The following is a 16,718-nucleotide window of genomic DNA, read 5'->3' as shown; positions in this document are numbered from 1 at the left end:
ATGCCAGTGGTTAATCTAAGTGGAAAGCATTACAGTGTCTTGAGTCCAAAAGATAATAAACATACAGCCTGTCAAGATCAGGCTAATTAATAGAAGGTGAAAGTCCTGCATGCAAATAGCAAAACTTAAACAATGCACCTGCCAGGCCTGAGTGCCCTTACCGGCCCTTCTGCTGCACTATTAACACTTGTACGTGTGCAACAATTTCCAGCCACAATGTCCCATAGATGGCTCAATATTAGATATTGGAGTACAACTACAAACATTAAATCCCTGGTCACAATCATGCAGTGAGATCTTTTGTACAAAACAGGAACTCCCCTGGAAAAAAGATGTGCTGTATTATAACTTTGTGCCACTGAACATTGGTCATCATACATGGCAGTGTAATGCAGACTGTAGTCTCTTATGGGCAGAGTTTGAAGCATAGCAGTTCAGTCTGTTAACAGACACTGTTTATGACGTAAGCCAGTCATATATTATGTCATATATATTATATTATATACCTGTCTGCATTTTGCTAGTCATATGTATCTGATCTTATCTTCATGTAATGTTTAGGCTAAAAAATAAGATTTATGGTAGGAGTTATCTAGGCAAGTCTTTTCTTTGAGGTCCATAGGGTCCACAGGGATACCATGGGGATATTATGATTGGAGACCAGGCACCAAACAGTAAAAGATTCAGCTCCCAGGATGCTTTGGGTCCTCCTCCATATATACCCCGCCCCTAGCCATAGACTTCAGTTTAGTTAACAAGCCTCAAGGCAGGAGAAAGAGTAGAAGGAAGTGCCATCGTACATCAGAAATACTCTTACACAAAATGAGGTAATCTGTGCCCGAAAAAAAAAAAAACACTTACCCATGCAGCCAGGTCAGGGTGGCTGCCCTGTGGTCCCTATGGACCTCGAAGAAAAGGAATTATCTAGGTAAGTCTACCATAACTCTTTTCTTTTTCAGGGTCCATAGGGATCATAGGGTGGGGGATGCTCCTGAGCAGAAAGGAGGAGAACTCGCCGCCTCAAGGAAGCATCCTGAGAGGCAAAAGTATCAAAGGCATAGAACCTAAGAAAAGTGTGGACAGAAGACCACGTGGCTGTCTTCAGAGCCATAACTAGACTTTTCAGTGCCCTGTGTCAGAAAGACCACTGGCATCCCCCTCATTTTTCAATGGGACATAATGCTCCCAAAAAGGGGAATGGCCTCATGGGGAAGGGCCAGGGAAGAGGTAGAAGAGGCCAGGAGATGCTGAGAATGAAATAAGAGGAAGCTACAATAAGAGGAAGCGCCCCCCCACCCCAGGGATGGCACAGGGGCTGCTTTAACATGACACTGGGCCATTAGAGTGCCAGGCCCAACTCCAGCCGCAAGCAGGCTGTGGTGTGACACATCATGCCCACCATGACCCACAACCCAGCTTGCCGGAGAGCTCCGGTCAGAAGGAGTTAGATCGAAACAGGCCAATGCAACCACTGCCGGCTCCTGAGCGGCTACACTAGGTGCTGGGAGGAGGTGGGCAGGGGGGCACATGTTGCAGTGAGGATGGGGCATGGTGGCTGCAAGGGGAACAATAAATAAAGACAGTTTATTAGAGAGGAGGGGGGTGAGGAGGGATAGAGGCACTGATCATTAAAACTTGAGAGTAGACCGCAAGAGAACAACAAGAGTGAATAGAAGGTAGAATAAGCAAGGAGAGGACAAATACAATAAGTCTGCTTGAATAAAAAAGTGAGCACAACTGTAATCACCTCCCTTGAAACATTTTCTTCATGAAAGAGGTCCAAAATCTGAAATACAGAATATTAACTCTGCACAAACCACACCCCTAGCTGTCCAATAGGTTAACAAATGTTCATGTGACCACCAGTCAAGCTAGCCCCCAGCCTTCTGGTTTAAGCCACTCCCGGCTCATGAAAGCCATCCATTATTCATCTATCTTATATTTACATAATGTAACATTTAGATTAAAATAAGCTTACTTTACACCATGAGATGTTATTGCAGCAGATGCATCGGATAATTGATAGTTTTACAGTATCAGGCAGTGACTTCTATTCCAGTTTGGCTTACATCATAAACAGTGATTGTGATGTCACCTGTCACATTATTAGCCTACTGTGGTGATAAATTGCAACCTTCCTGCAATTTACCACATCTGTCTATTTATCAATTTCACATTATTTTCTAAGATTTAGATTAAAATAAGCTTACTTTACACCATGAGATGTTATAGCAGTAGATAAAGCTGATAAGTGATAGTTCTATATGAGGCAGTGACGTCTATTCCAGAGTTAAGTGACGTCACAATGGCTATTATGACATAACCAGTTGCATTATTACCCTGCAGTGCTGTTATATCATAGCCTCCCTGCTTTCAAACACTGCAATCTATTTATCTCTGTATACATCTATTTATCTATAGATCTATCTATGCATATATCCATCTTATTTAGATGAAAATTAGCTTAATTTACACCATGAAAACAACGCTACCAAGGGGGTTGTAATGCAATTATCTACATATTACTTATAGCAGTACAGTATATATCATATCTAATTAAAGCTAAAGCATGCAAAATAATAGATTGCACAAAAGGTTTAACATCCATACGTAAATATACCAGCAGGTTAATTTTTCAGGCAACATCCACAAAAGTACAGTAAACTATAAATCTATTTGTCTATTTATATATACATATATCTATACATCTTTATCATACTTTACATATAAAATTTAGATTAAACTTAGCTTACCTTACACCATGAGATGTTGTAGCAGCAGATGCAGTTGATAAGTGACAGTTCTATATCAGTGACTGCTACTCCAGAGTTGAGTGACATCACAATGGCTGTTTATTATGTAAGCCAGTCACAGTATTAGCCCACTATGGTAATAAATTGTAGCCTCCTTACCATCAACTACATCTGTCTATTTTTCTATATATCTATTTGTCACATGGGTAGGATAGTGACCATGGGACAGAGTGTTAGGATGAGAGATGGAAGTGGGTGGGTCTTGAGAGCCCGTTCAAAGTTGGCAAGCCAATGGCTATTATATAAGCCAGTCACATTATTAGTCTGGCGTGGTGATAAATCATAGCCTCCTTACTTTCAAACACAGCAATATATATATACATACATATATACACACACATTATATTATAATATATATATATATATATATATATATATATATATATTATATATATATATACTGGTAAAACCAAATGCACACTGAGTATCCCTGCGCGCCCAAAAAGGGCATGTGACAAAAAAAATAAATAAAGGGGCATGGTTTCACAGGGGATCCCGATGACTTCACTCCGGGGGCAGCCCAGCATCGCCGAAGTTGGGCTGTCAGCACTTTCTGCTCCTCTTCTATGACAGGAGCCAGGTGCTGCAGGAGAATATCGAACTGCAAAGAAGCCGGCATTTTGGTGTCACAGTCGACCCGGATGCAGCACGCACCCCCCTCATGACGCCACTGGATCTATATCAGGCAGTGACGTCTATTCCAGCATTAAGTGACGTCTCAAAGCTGTTTATGACATAAGCCAGTCATATAATAAGCCTAGTCAGGTAATATATGACAAACAAAATGCAGGCAGGTTGTGATTTAACAATATGAGATATGGTAAGAACTTACCTTTGTTATCTCTATTTCTACGAAGTCCATAGGGTTCCACAGGATACCTTGGGGTATAGGCGATGGCGGCAGACATCCAGGCACCACAGAGTTAAAAACTTCTCCATCCTCCCAGGATGCGGTGGGGTCCCTCTCCTATACCCCGCCCCCGAGACTCAGGCACTGTTTCGTCACAAGCCATAGGCCGGAGGAGGATAAAAGAGAAGAAAGTCTGGAACACACAAGAATCACATTCTCACCAGAGGAAGACGGAAAAACCGGTGACCAGAACCACAGCCCATCTGCAGTACAGGTGCGACAGGGCGGGAGTCCTGTGGAACCCTATGGACTTCGTAGAAATAGAGATAAAGTAAAGTTCTTACCATATATTTTCTACATCAGGGTCCATAGGGTATCCACAGGATACCTCGGGGATGTCCAAAAGCAGTATCCTTCAAGGGTGGGGACGCTCCTGTGCTGAGAGGAGAATCCGTCGCCCGAAGGAAGCATCCTGAGAGGCGTAGGTATCAAAAGCATAATACCGTACAAAAGTATGGACAGAGGACCACGTGGCCGCCTTGCAAAGCTGAACAGCTAAGGCCCACAGACCTTGTGGAATGAGCCTTAAGATGGAACAGGAAGGCCCTCGTGAGCAAAAGCTTCAGAGATAGCCAGTCGAATCCATCCTGCCAATGTTTGTTTAGTGGCAGGCCAACCTCTTTTATGGAAACCATAAAGGACAAACAAAGAGTCTGACTTCCTATAGACAGAAGTGCGGTCCACGTAGATTTTCAAAGCCCGCACCACAGCCAAGGTGGCCTCACCAACCGAAAGGTCCAGTGAAGTAAACTATGGTACAATAATTTCCGCGTTGATATGGAAACTAGATAGCACCTTTGGAAGAAACCCAGGACGAGTGCACAGCACAGCCCTGTGTCTATGAAAAATTAGAAATGGAGGTCTGCATGAGAGAGCTCCCAATTCTGAAACCCTTCTGGCCGAAGCAATAGGCAGAAGGAATACAGTCTGAATGGGTAGCCATTTCAAATCCACTGAGCCCAATGGTTCAAATGGCGGTCCTTGAAGAGTCTTCAAGACCACAGCCAGATCCCATGGTGCCACAGGTGGAACAAAGGGAGGCTGAATAAGAAGCACCCCTTGTATAAAAGGTGCGGACATCAGGAAGCATAACAATCCTACGATGAAACCACACTGAAAGTGCAGACACCTGTACCTTCAGGGAAGCTAGGTGAAGACCCTGGGTCTAAACCCACCTGTAGGAAGGCCAGAACCCTGGACAATCTGAACACCTGAGGAGCATAACCTCTAGTGCGCCACACTCTGGTAGATGTTAGCAGATGAAGGCTTCCAAGCTCTCAGCATGGTGTTGACCACAGACCTGGAGAAACTTCTGGACCTCAAGAGGGCAGTCTCAATGGCCCCGCCGTCAAAGACAGCCGACTCAGGTCCAGATGAAGGCAAGGACCCTGAGACAGCAGGTCCTGACGTTGAGGCAACAGCGGAGTGTCCACTGAGAGACCCTGAAGATCCATGTACCAGTGCCGCCTGGGCCACGCTGGATCAATCAGCAGTAGCATGCCGCCTTCTTGCATGAATTTGCGTATCACTCGAGGAAAAAGGGAGAACGGAGGGAAGAGGTACGCATACTGGAAGGTCCACTTGACCGCCAGAGCAGCCACTAGACAAGCCTTTGCATCTCTTGATCTTGACCCGAACATCGGCAGTTTGTTGTCGTGTCATGAGGCCATGGAGATCTCTCTGGAAGGCCTCACTTGATCACCAGTAGCTGACACTTCCTGGTGAAGAGACCAATCTCCTGGATGCACTTCTTGACTGCTGAGAAAGTCTGCTTCCCAGTGGAGAACTCCTGGTATGAACACTGCTGATATTGCGGTGAGATGCTTTTCCACCCATACTAGAATGCGGGACACCTCTGTCAGAGCCGCCTGAGAGTCCCTCCTTGGCGGTTTATGTATGCCACCTTGGTGGCGCTGTCCGACTGTACCTGCAAAGGTTTTCCCTGCAAGACCTGTCTTGCTTGCTGGAGAGCCTCGAATACTGCCCGCAGTTCCAATATGTTTATTGGAAGAGCAGCTTCTACCGATGTCCACCTTCCCTGAAAGAAGTGTGGACCCATCACCGCTCCCCAGCCCCGGAGACTGGCATTCTTCGTCAGAAGGGCCCAGTCTGCGATCCAAAAGGGGCGATCTGCGATCCAAGCCCCTTGTTCAGGTGAACCATCTGTAGCCACCAGGCCAGAGATAATCGCACCTCCGGGGAAAGCACCATAGTCTGTCTTTATCCTTTGGGGCAACCCATTCCATCTAGAGAGGATCAGCTTCTGCAGAGGTCTCGAGTAAAACTTGGCAACCTCCACCATGTCGAACATGTATACCATGGGTCCCAGTAACCTTATTGCAGAGTGAATAGACACCCGGCGACTCTGCAGGCAAAGACAGACCTTTGCCTGTAACGCAGAGATCTTTTCTCCTGTCACCAAGATCCTCTGATGTTGGGAATCCAACAGAGCTCCTAGATGGAGCATCCTCTGAGATGGTACCAGGGAGGACTTCTTCCAATTTATCAGCCAGCCGCAAGACTGCAATACAGAGACGGTTAGTTGCAGATGGCGCTGAAGTTTCTCTGAGGACTCCACCACTAACAGGCGATCGTCCAGATAAGGTAACAGGTGGACTCCCTGCAACCGCAGGTGAGCTGCCATAACGGCCATAACTTTGGTGAACACCCGAGGTGCTGTAGCCAAACCGAAGGGCAGAGCCTGAAACTGGAAGTGGTCCTTGACCACTGCAAATCTGAGGAAGCACTGGTGTGCTGGGACAATAGGGATATGCAGGTAAGCATCCTGAATATCCAGCGACACCATGAAATCCCCAGGTTCCACTGCTAAAATAATGGAACGCAGGGTCTCCCTCCTGAACCGAGGAACCCTCAGAAATTTGTTGAGGGATTTGAGGTTGAGTATTGGCCGGTAGGACCCATTGAGTTTCTGCACCAGAAAAAGATTGGAGTAATACCCCAATCCCTTCTGAGACAAAGGAACTGGCACTATAACTCCATTCTGGAGCATCGAGTGCATTACCTACTTGAGTTCCTGGGCCTTGTCCTGATTGGACGGAAGGCCCGTAGTGAAAAACCGGCGGGGAGGCCTCCTGCGGAAGGAGAGGGCGTACCCCTGAGAGACCACTTCTCCGACCCATGTGTCGGAAGTGGTCAGACACCAGCTTTTTGGGCAAATTTCAGAAGTCTGCCTCCCACTTTGAGATCCCCCAAAGAGAGGTCCGTCCCGTCAGGTCGAAGGTTTGTCATTGGACTTGGGAGTGGGACGTCTGGTACTCCAGGCCTGCGTCCTGGGCTTTGCAGGTTTCTTGGCGGCAGTCCTCCTAGGAAAGGACTGTACCCTGGGTCTGTTGTGCGTTCTATAGGCCCTTTTTGGAATCAGCATCCACCTTCCAAGAACGCAGCCACAGGATACGACGAGCCGCCACTGCTGCAGAGGAGATCTTGGACGCCATGAGGCCCATATCTAAAGCTGCCTCATTAATGTAGGTAGCTGAGTCCCTTAAATTACCCACCAACTCCACCTGTTCAGGTAACGAGTCTGGGTCCAGGGATGCCTCCAAGGTATCAGCCCAGTGCTCCATAGCTCTTGCCACCCAGCACATGGCCAAAGCCGGCCTGGACACGCCTCCTGCAAGGGAATATTTCTACCCTGTGATCCGTTGGATCCTTTAAGGAGGGCATAGGCAACGTAGCACTCTTCACTAGACGTGTAAATCCACTTGTGGCAGGTTATTACATTTTGCAAAATAATTATCTGCAAAAGGGTATGCCACCGCAAACAGTCTAGCGGGCTGGTAACGCTTACCCGGCATTTTCCACGCCTCCTCTAAATGATATACTAGCTGATCAGATAGGGGAAACACTGTAGTATCACTTTTAATATCCTTGAAAAACGCATTTTGATTTAGCTACAGGAGGAGCGCCATGCTTAATAACCAAGGCCGTGCGCACCCCACGTATGAGCCATCATCGGTCGTCACAGCATCCTGATCTTGATGAGGTTGCAGGAGACGCTTCTGCGCCCGCACAGACAACTAGCCCTGTAACACCTCTGACAGCTGTTGTACTGAGGTAGACAGTGAATTAGCCCACGCATGGATGACCTGAGGGGGCGACAACGGGAAACTCTGAGGTACGATTAACTGTTAAGGAAACCCCTGCATAGGGGACGACACCATAGACTGCTGTGAGACCCCCATCTGGGGACACGCAGGGTTCGTCGTTAACTGGCCCACCAGGATAGTAAGTGCCGCAGCAAAACAGGCCCATGGTAGCTCCTGCACAGGTGTAGTGACAGAAATCGGCCGTGCCAACCACAGGCACGCCTTACATAATCCATCAGAGTTACCATCACCCTCTGCCAATGGTACCTTGCATACAGTACACAGAGGCGGAATGGGGAAATCATGCTCACTGTCAGACATACTGAGTGTGTGACCCGGAGCTGTATGTGACCACCGCACTTCACAACAAGTTGTATAGTGAGGTATAAATCCCCCTTCAACACCGCACCGCAAGGGCTTGTTAGCAGAGAAGAAAAACAGGGATAGGGAAAATAGCTGACAGTATGTGAAAGTAACAGACAGCAGCGCTAGCCCAAAGTCACATACAATGCAGAATATTGAAAACCCTGCAGTATCTGCGCTTCATCAACTAACCAGACCTCAGCCTGGTAGGAAACAGCGCTGCATACACTGACCTTGCACCGGAGGAGAGGTATGCAGGGGGACCCAGACCACGATGCCCGTGTTAACAGCTTCCAGCAGTGTTTGCCACATGTATTAAAATGGCCACCGAGGAGCAGAGGGAGGGCTGGTCCGGGGGCGGAGCGCATGCAGATGCCTAACCACCTTGTGGAGAGGCCGTGTGCAGCGGGGGAGGCGCAGGCTGCTTAGCAGGGAAAGCACGCTCCCCTGGCATGCATTTAACCCCTGGGAAGCTGGACATTTACTGTTTCTGTCCAGTCCTCAGTCCCAGGGGGTAGCGGAAAGCGCAGGGATCAGTAGCCTGGTTCCACACTGCAGCCACTCCCCAGGGAGCCCCCTGCCTGGGGACTAAGGACTGTGCTATTCGGCTGGGACCCACCGCGGGACCTTGCCGCTTACCTGAACCCCCGTAAATCCGGCCACAGTCCGGGCAACTGGGGCCACCGCTACCTGTGACCCCAGTCACGCACCAGCATCCCGGGATCAGTACCAGCGTTCTGGTACCAGCGGGATGTAGGAGCGACAACATAGACGTCAGTACAGACTGTCCATGTTGTCTGCTCGTTAGATGTGCAGCCACAGCTGCATTGAACTACTTCAGAAGCCTGCAGACCCCCACTCTGTACAGTGCATCCGACTTCGGCCAGGCACCGACGAAAACTGAGTGCCTGAGGCTCGGGGGAGGGGTATAGGAGAGTGACCCCAGTGCATCCTGGGAGAATGGAGAAGTTTTTATCTCTGTGGTGCCTGGATGTCTGCCGCCATCGCCTATACCCCAAGGTATCCTGTGGATACCCTATGGACCCTGATGTAGAAATTTAGGCTAAAATAAGCTCATCTTACACCATGAGATGACATATCAGCAGATACAGGCGATAAGTGACATTTCAATATAAGGCAGTGAAGTATATGCCAAAGACTGTTTATGATCGAAGCCAGTCATATGATAAACATACTAAGGTGATAAATCATAGCCTCCCTGCTTTCAAACACATCTATCCATACATCTATTTATCCATCTTACATTATTGACATAACATTTAGATTAAAAGCTTACCTTAAACCATGAGATTTATAGCAGCAGATATCGCTGATAAGTGACAGTTCTATATCAGGCAGCGAGATCTGTTGTAGAGTTAAGTGACATCACAATGGCAGTTTATGATGTAAGCTGGTCACATTATTAGCCTGCTGTAGCCTCCCTGCATTCAAACAGATCTAGATATATATCTAACATTTAGATTAAAATTAGCTTAATTTACATCATGAGGTTATAGAACTGTCACTTATTGACTATCTGCTGCTATAACAGGCAGTGACTTGCACTCCAGAGTTAAGTGCCACCACAATGGCTGTTTATGATGTAAGCCAGTCATATTATTAGCATGCCGTTTTGAAAAATCATAGGCCCTGATTCAGACCCACTCGCAAGCGGCTGTCCGCTCGCAAGTGGGTCGATTGTGTGCACTGCGCATGCGCACAACGGCGGGAGCTCCATCGCGCGCATGCGCCAGACGCGACGAGCGAAGGACTTTCCTTCGCTCGTTGTGTCTGATCAAAGGGGGCGTGCTGTTGATGTTGATTGACAGCACGCCACCTTTGGTGGGCGTGCCTCCAAGGCGGGGGCGTTCCCAAGGGAACGCCTACCGTCAGAAGCCGGCCCAATGACATCACTAGTGATGTCAGTGGGAGTGATTTTGGCTCTGATAAAGCCAAAATCACTCCGGGCCTTGCGGTTGATAAACTCAACCGCAGGCTCCGGCTCGCAGTGGCGATGGTCAAGACCATCGCGGCCATCAACCTGCACGCTCGTATAGGCTGTGGGTGGTGACCCACAGCTATACGAGCATCCAGGAGGACGGCCCTCATTCAGACCGTGCGCTCTGCTCAGAGCGTCCAGCTCTGAATGAGGGCCATAGCCTCCTTTTAAATAAAGCAATTTATTTGTCTATACATCTATTTATATATATATATATATATATATTCATCTATCTAACTATATTACATTGTTTACAGATAACATTTAGTTTAAACTTAGCTTACCTTACACCATGAGATGTTGTAGCAGCAGATGCAGTCAATAAGTGACAGTCACTGCTACTCCAGAGTTGAGTGACATCACAATGGCTGTTTATTATGTAAGCCAGTCACATTATTAGCCCTCTATGGTGATAAATTGTAGCCTCCTTACCATCAACTACATCTGTCTATTTTTCTATATATTTATGTGTCACATGGGTAGGATAGTGACAATAGGACAGAGTGTTAGGATGAGAGATAGAAGTGGGTGGGTCTTGAGAGCCCGCTCAAAGTTTTGCAAAGATTGTAACAGGGAGAGGGAAAAAAAATTCCAGAGGTAGGCAGCAGCAAATGCAAAATCTTGGAAGCAGTCGTGAGAAAAAGTAATCAATTGGCAAGAGAGGTGGTAGTCATTAGCAGAGCTAAGAGGGCGGACGGGAGTGTGAAGGGAGATGTCAGAGATGTAACTGGAAGAGTAATGAGTGAGGGCTTTGCAAGTGTGATAAGTTTGAATTGGGTCCTGAAAGGGAAGAGGAGCCAGTGTAGGGCTTGTAGGAGAGGACAGATTTAGTACATTTGGAGAGGAAGAGGAATCGGGCAGCAGCATTGAGTACACATTGGAGTAGAGGCGCGGGAGTTAGGGATACCAGATAGAAGGAGGTTACAGTATTCCAATCCGGAGAGGACCAGTGAGTGGATGAGGGCCTTAGTATCCAGGGAGAGAAATGGTCTGGTTTGAAGATAAGGGAGGAGTCAAAGATAACACCAAGACAACGCACTTGGGGGCTAGAGGAGATGGTTGTGCCGTTAATACATAATGAAATTGTGGGAAGTGAGCTTATGCAGGAAGGTGGGAAGATGACCAAGTATGAGAATGCGCTGGGACATCCAGGAAGAGATAGAGAGACAGATACACGAATGAGGAGAGAGGGGGAGAGGTCAGGGGAAGAAAAGGTCTAGCCGAGTATCAGCATAGAACTATTGGCAGCCAATAGCACTGATGAGCTCACCTAAAGAGAAAGTATAGAGGGAGAAGAGGGCATGTCCAAGAACAGAACCTTAGGGGACACCTACTGTTAATGGAAGTAAAGTCATGAGAAAAGACAGAATGAGTGGTCAGGAAGGTAGGAAGAGAAAACTGGAGGAAGGAACAAAAGGCTGTAAGACAGTGCAGTAGATTTGCTAAAGTGCAGGTGATCATACAGTGGCCCTGATTCAGAGCCTGACACTCTGACAGAGCGCTAGCTCTGAATCAGGGCCGTCCCTGCTCTTTTGGAGTGGCCTCCTGGTTGCTTGCACAGCTGTGAGTGACCACCCACAGCTATAGCGAGCGGCCAAAATGATGATCGCGATGGTCAAGACCATCGGGCTTGCGACGAGACCCTGCGGTAGGGTCTCGCTGCCGCAAGCCCTGGAGTGCTTTTGGTTCTATCAGAGCCAAAAGCACTGACATCACTAGTTATGTCAGTGGGGCCGGCCCCAGACGGTAGGTGTTCCCATGGGAACGCCTCTGTCTGGGCAGCCACACCCCCGGCACACCCACCAAGGGGGGGTGCTGTCAACCACCATCGACAGCACGCCCCCTTTGGTGCAAGACCAATAACGATGGCTTGGCCGTCGTTATTCGGGTCTCGCGCATGCGCACTTGGGCAACATCGACCAGCTTGCGAGCGCTCAGCGCACGCGAGCGGGTCTGAATCAGGCCCAGTGTTAATAAATGAGTATGCACAATGACAAATTTGATTGAGTGGAATACATGTAGAAATGAAGCTTTAAAGTTGTGTGTAAGAAGTTAGATGAAAGGTTATGGGAATGAGGAGAAATGAAAACAAAAAAACAAAAAACCACAATCATAAATTTGACAGGACTTTCAGGGACATAATGACATTGGTGCAGAAAGGCAATCAGATGTTTGTGTAAACCAGAAAGAGTTGCAAGTGAAGTGGTAGGTTCAAACAGGAAGATCTGTGTAGATGGCCCAGTTTATACAGAATGCTAGTTTTTGTAGTTGACATTTAGTGAACTCACAATTGTTGCCACAAAGCAGCCCTTCTGTAGTTTAGTGATGTTTGAATCTTTTCCTTCAGTTTTCCTTTGGGGATTAACGCCAAAAATATGTTCAAAATGTAAACTGCACTTTTAAATTCGATACTTCTATTATGCACTATATTTATTTATTTATTTATTAACAGTTTCTTATATAGCGCAGCATATTCCGTTGCGCTTTACAATTGGAAACATTGATAGAACAAAACTGGGTAATAACAGACAGACATAGAGGTAAGAGGGCCCTGCTTGCAAGCTTACAATCTATAGGGAAACAGGCATTGATACACGAGGATAGGTGCTATATATATTGCAATTTGGTCTGGCCAGAATATAGCCAAGTCTTATAGCCTAATAATGAACCTTAAATAAAGAGACAAGGCAGTATATCCAATAAATACAAACAACCCCAAATACACACCCACTAGAATGGCTAGCAAAAAATTTAAACAAAAAGGTATACCACATAGCCATCTAGAACCTAAAGACAAAATATCTGAAGGAGATACTACAGATGTGAACTTCTACATCTATCCTCAATACGCCACAAGGCGTGAGTGAGCCGCCAAATCCCATCCAGCTCCACTAGCATTAGGAGATTTTTATTTTTTTTTGACAAAAATGCATCTAAGTCGCAAGGTTATGTACTAGGACGCACCAGGGGAGAAAGCTGATAAAATGGATATGCGACAGTCTCCCAGGACATGGCACACCAAGGGGCTGTTTGGCATGACTACAGCAAAGCTGTACGAGAACACATGTATGCATGGGTTGGGTACAGGGTGCCAGCGGTCAAAATCCAGATGCCGGCATCCCAGCCAGGTTACAATCCCAATGTGGAGAGGAGAGTATATTAACCTAACCCTACCTCCCCCCTAGTGCCTAACCCACCCCCTACTTATTTCCAGTATGCCGGTGTCGGAATTCTGGTGCCGGTATTCTAAGCGTCGGGATACTGAACATATCCCATATAGTTATGCACAAATTTAGATTACCTATAAGATAAATACTAGGTGTTGTAGTCAATCACCTATAAATTTTTAAAACTGGTCTGAAATACAACACAGCAGTAAATACTGGGAGAGAAGGCATCAATTCACAAACAGTAACAGCTGAAGACAGAAGTGCAGGATGTAAAAGTGCAGATCACATTTTCAGCATTCTAATAGTATCCACTATAGCCAAGGCTTACAGCTTAATAAATGTTATATGTAAATAATGTAAGATGGATAGACAAATCGATGTATAGGCAGATAGAGTAAACTGCAGGCAGGTTGCAATTTATTACAATAGCAGGCTAATAATGTGACTGGCTTACATCAAACAGCCATTGTGATGTCACCTAACTCAGGAATAGAAGTCACTGCCTGATATAGAATGTTCACTTTTCAGCTATATCTGCTGCTATAACATCTCATGGTGTAAGGAAGCAATTTTTACTCTAAGGGGGCGATTTAATTGTTTAGTTGACGGCAATTTTTTATTTATTTATTTTTTAAGACGCCCAATGTAGCAATTGAATTGTTGCTCCGCCTGAACGCAGTAGCCGCCTGCATTTCTGCTCGCACCCTCTGGAGGGTGCAAGCAAAAATGTGCAAGAAACGCGTGGTTAGGGTGCCCTGACCAGGACTTTACAGACAGGTTTAGCCGTATTAAAAATGACTAAACCCGGCCTAATAGGGAAATTAATAAGCACATAGAATTGAATTGCAAAATTTGGTCTCATTAATTATCACATGCAATTAAGTCAGCCCCTAAATGTTGTATGCAAATAATGTAAGATCGACAGTTGCATAGATAAATGTATTGCTGTTTGAAAGCAGGGAGGCTATGATTTATCACCACGGGAGGCTAATAATGTGACTGGCCTACATCAAACAACTGTGATGTCACTTAACTCTAGAATAGAAAAAGTCACTGTCCGATATTGAACTGTCACTTATCACCTGCATCTGCTGCTATACTACTATCGCATGGTTTAATGTAAGCTTATTTTAATCTAAATGTTATATGTAAATCATATAAGATTTAGGAGACAAATAAGGAGAGTTATGGTAAAACTTACCTTTGTTAATTCTTTCTTTGAAGTCCATAGGGTCAACAGGGCAACAATGGGGATATCCCAAAGCAGTTCAAGGGAGGGGACGCTCCTGAGCGGAGAGGAGAACCCGGTGTCCAAAGGAAGCATCCTGAGAGGCATATGTATCAAATGCATAGAACCTAAGAAAGGCTTAGACAGAAGACCACTGTCACCTTGCATAGTAGTTCGGCAGACTTTCCACGACGGGCTACCCACGAGGGACCCACATCGGGAGTAGAATTAGCAGATACTGTAGCCGCCATAGTAAGGCCAACCTGCACGTAAGCCTGAGAGATAGTCATGTGAAGCCATCTGGCCAGAGTCGGTTAGCTAGTCATGCATTCTTGTGGAATCCACATAAGACAAAGAGGGATTCAGTTTTCCTGATGGAACCAGAACGGTCTACGTAGATCTTCAGAGCACGGACCACATGCAAGGAGGCCTCACTTGCCGAGAGGTCTAGTTATTGGAAGGCTGGAACTACAATTTCCTCATTAAAGGTGGAAACGAGAGACCACCTTGGGAAGGAAGCAAGGGCACATTAAGAACAGCCCTGTTCTGATGAAAGATCAGAAATGGGGAGAGACTGGAGAGTGCCCCTAAATCAGATACCCTATGGGCAGACGTTAAGGCCAGAATTAAAAAAGGGTTCGCAGTGAGCCATTTGACATCTACCGAGTCCAGGGGTTCAAATGGAGGTTCCTGAAGTCCGTGGAGAACCACTGACAAATCCCACGAAGCCACAGGAGGGACAAAGGGAAGTAACACCCTGCAGGAAGGTGTGAACATCCGGCAGTGGAGCAATTCTGTGCTGGAACCAGATGGACAGAGCAGAGACGTGCACTTTCAGAGAGGCCAGGCGGAGTCAGAGATCCAGTCTTACTTAAAGGCAGCCAAGGATTCTAGAAGCCCTAAAAACCTGAGGGTCAGTCCGTGGTGAGGAGTACCCACTCCGGGATCCAAAGTGGGAAGTCTGTAGCCACCAAGAGAGGCACAGACGAACCTCCGGAGAGAGTCCCATCGCCTGGTATCTGATCAGATGGGCAGCACATTCCATCTGGAGGATCAGGTGTTGTAGGAGCCTGGAGTAGAACTGAGTGAACTCCACCATGTCGAAGGTGGACACCATGGCTCCCAAGGTCTGCATCGCAGAGAGAATTGACACTCGGCAACTGGAGTAACTGCACACTCTGTGCTGTAGTGCGGAGAATTTGTCTGCAGTCAGGAAGATTCTGAGCCTGAGAATACAGGAAGGCTCCCAGATGCACCATTCTTTGAGAAGGGGGTCAGGGAAAACTTTTTCCAGTTGATTAGCCAGAAGTGTGTTTGTAGAAAGGCAATGGTTACCTGTGGATGGCGGTTAAGGACCTCTGGAGAGCTTGCCAAGAGCAAAAGATCATCCAAGTATGGGAGCTGTCTGATCCCGATGACAAAGATGGGCCGCCATAACTGCCATGATCTTGGTAAAGACCCCTGTAGCTGTAAAAAGCCCAAAAAGGCAGTGCTTGAAATTGGTAATGTTGCTGTAGGACAGCAAACTGGAGATATTGCTGATGAGAGTGTGCTATAGGTACATGTAGGCAAGCGTCCTGAATGTCGAGACACCATAGAGTCCCCAGGCTCCATAGCCAGGACAGAGCATAGGGTTTCCATAAGAAACTTGGGCACCTTGATAAGCTTGCTCAGACTTTGAGGATAGGCCAATAAGACCCATTGGGCTTCTGAACCAAGCAAAGGGTAGAGTAATAACCCACCCCTCGCTGCGACAACAGGATTGGAATTACCTGAGTATTAAGCCACAAAGTACATTACTGCACAGAAACATGCCCAAGCTGCCACTAACTTGGCTAGTAGTGTTAGATGCACCTTCATCCAAGCATGGCAAACTGCTACAGTACACCTGAAAGCACTAGACACATCTAGCAAAGCATAAAGCACTGTTTAATGTATATTAAGTGCCAATATGCACAGCTAGCAGTAGGTTTTATAGTGGCTTTGCTTGCCATTAAAATGACAACACATTGCTAAGGAAATGCAAGGCAACTGTTTAGTCTAGCCAATCTGTAGGGTGTTATTAGGCCAGAGGATCACAAACGCAGCCCTCAAGGTTCCCCACCAGTTCAGGTTTTAGAGATATCCAT

This window comes from Taudactylus pleione, unplaced genomic scaffold (genome assembly GCF_031769625.1).
Source record: "Taudactylus pleione unplaced genomic scaffold, aTauple2 ptg000129l, whole genome shotgun sequence".
Lineage (NCBI taxonomy): Eukaryota > Metazoa > Chordata > Amphibia > Anura > Myobatrachidae > Taudactylus > Taudactylus pleione.
The sequence above is the reverse complement of the archived record's forward strand: the minus strand, read 5'-3'. Positions refer to the sequence as shown.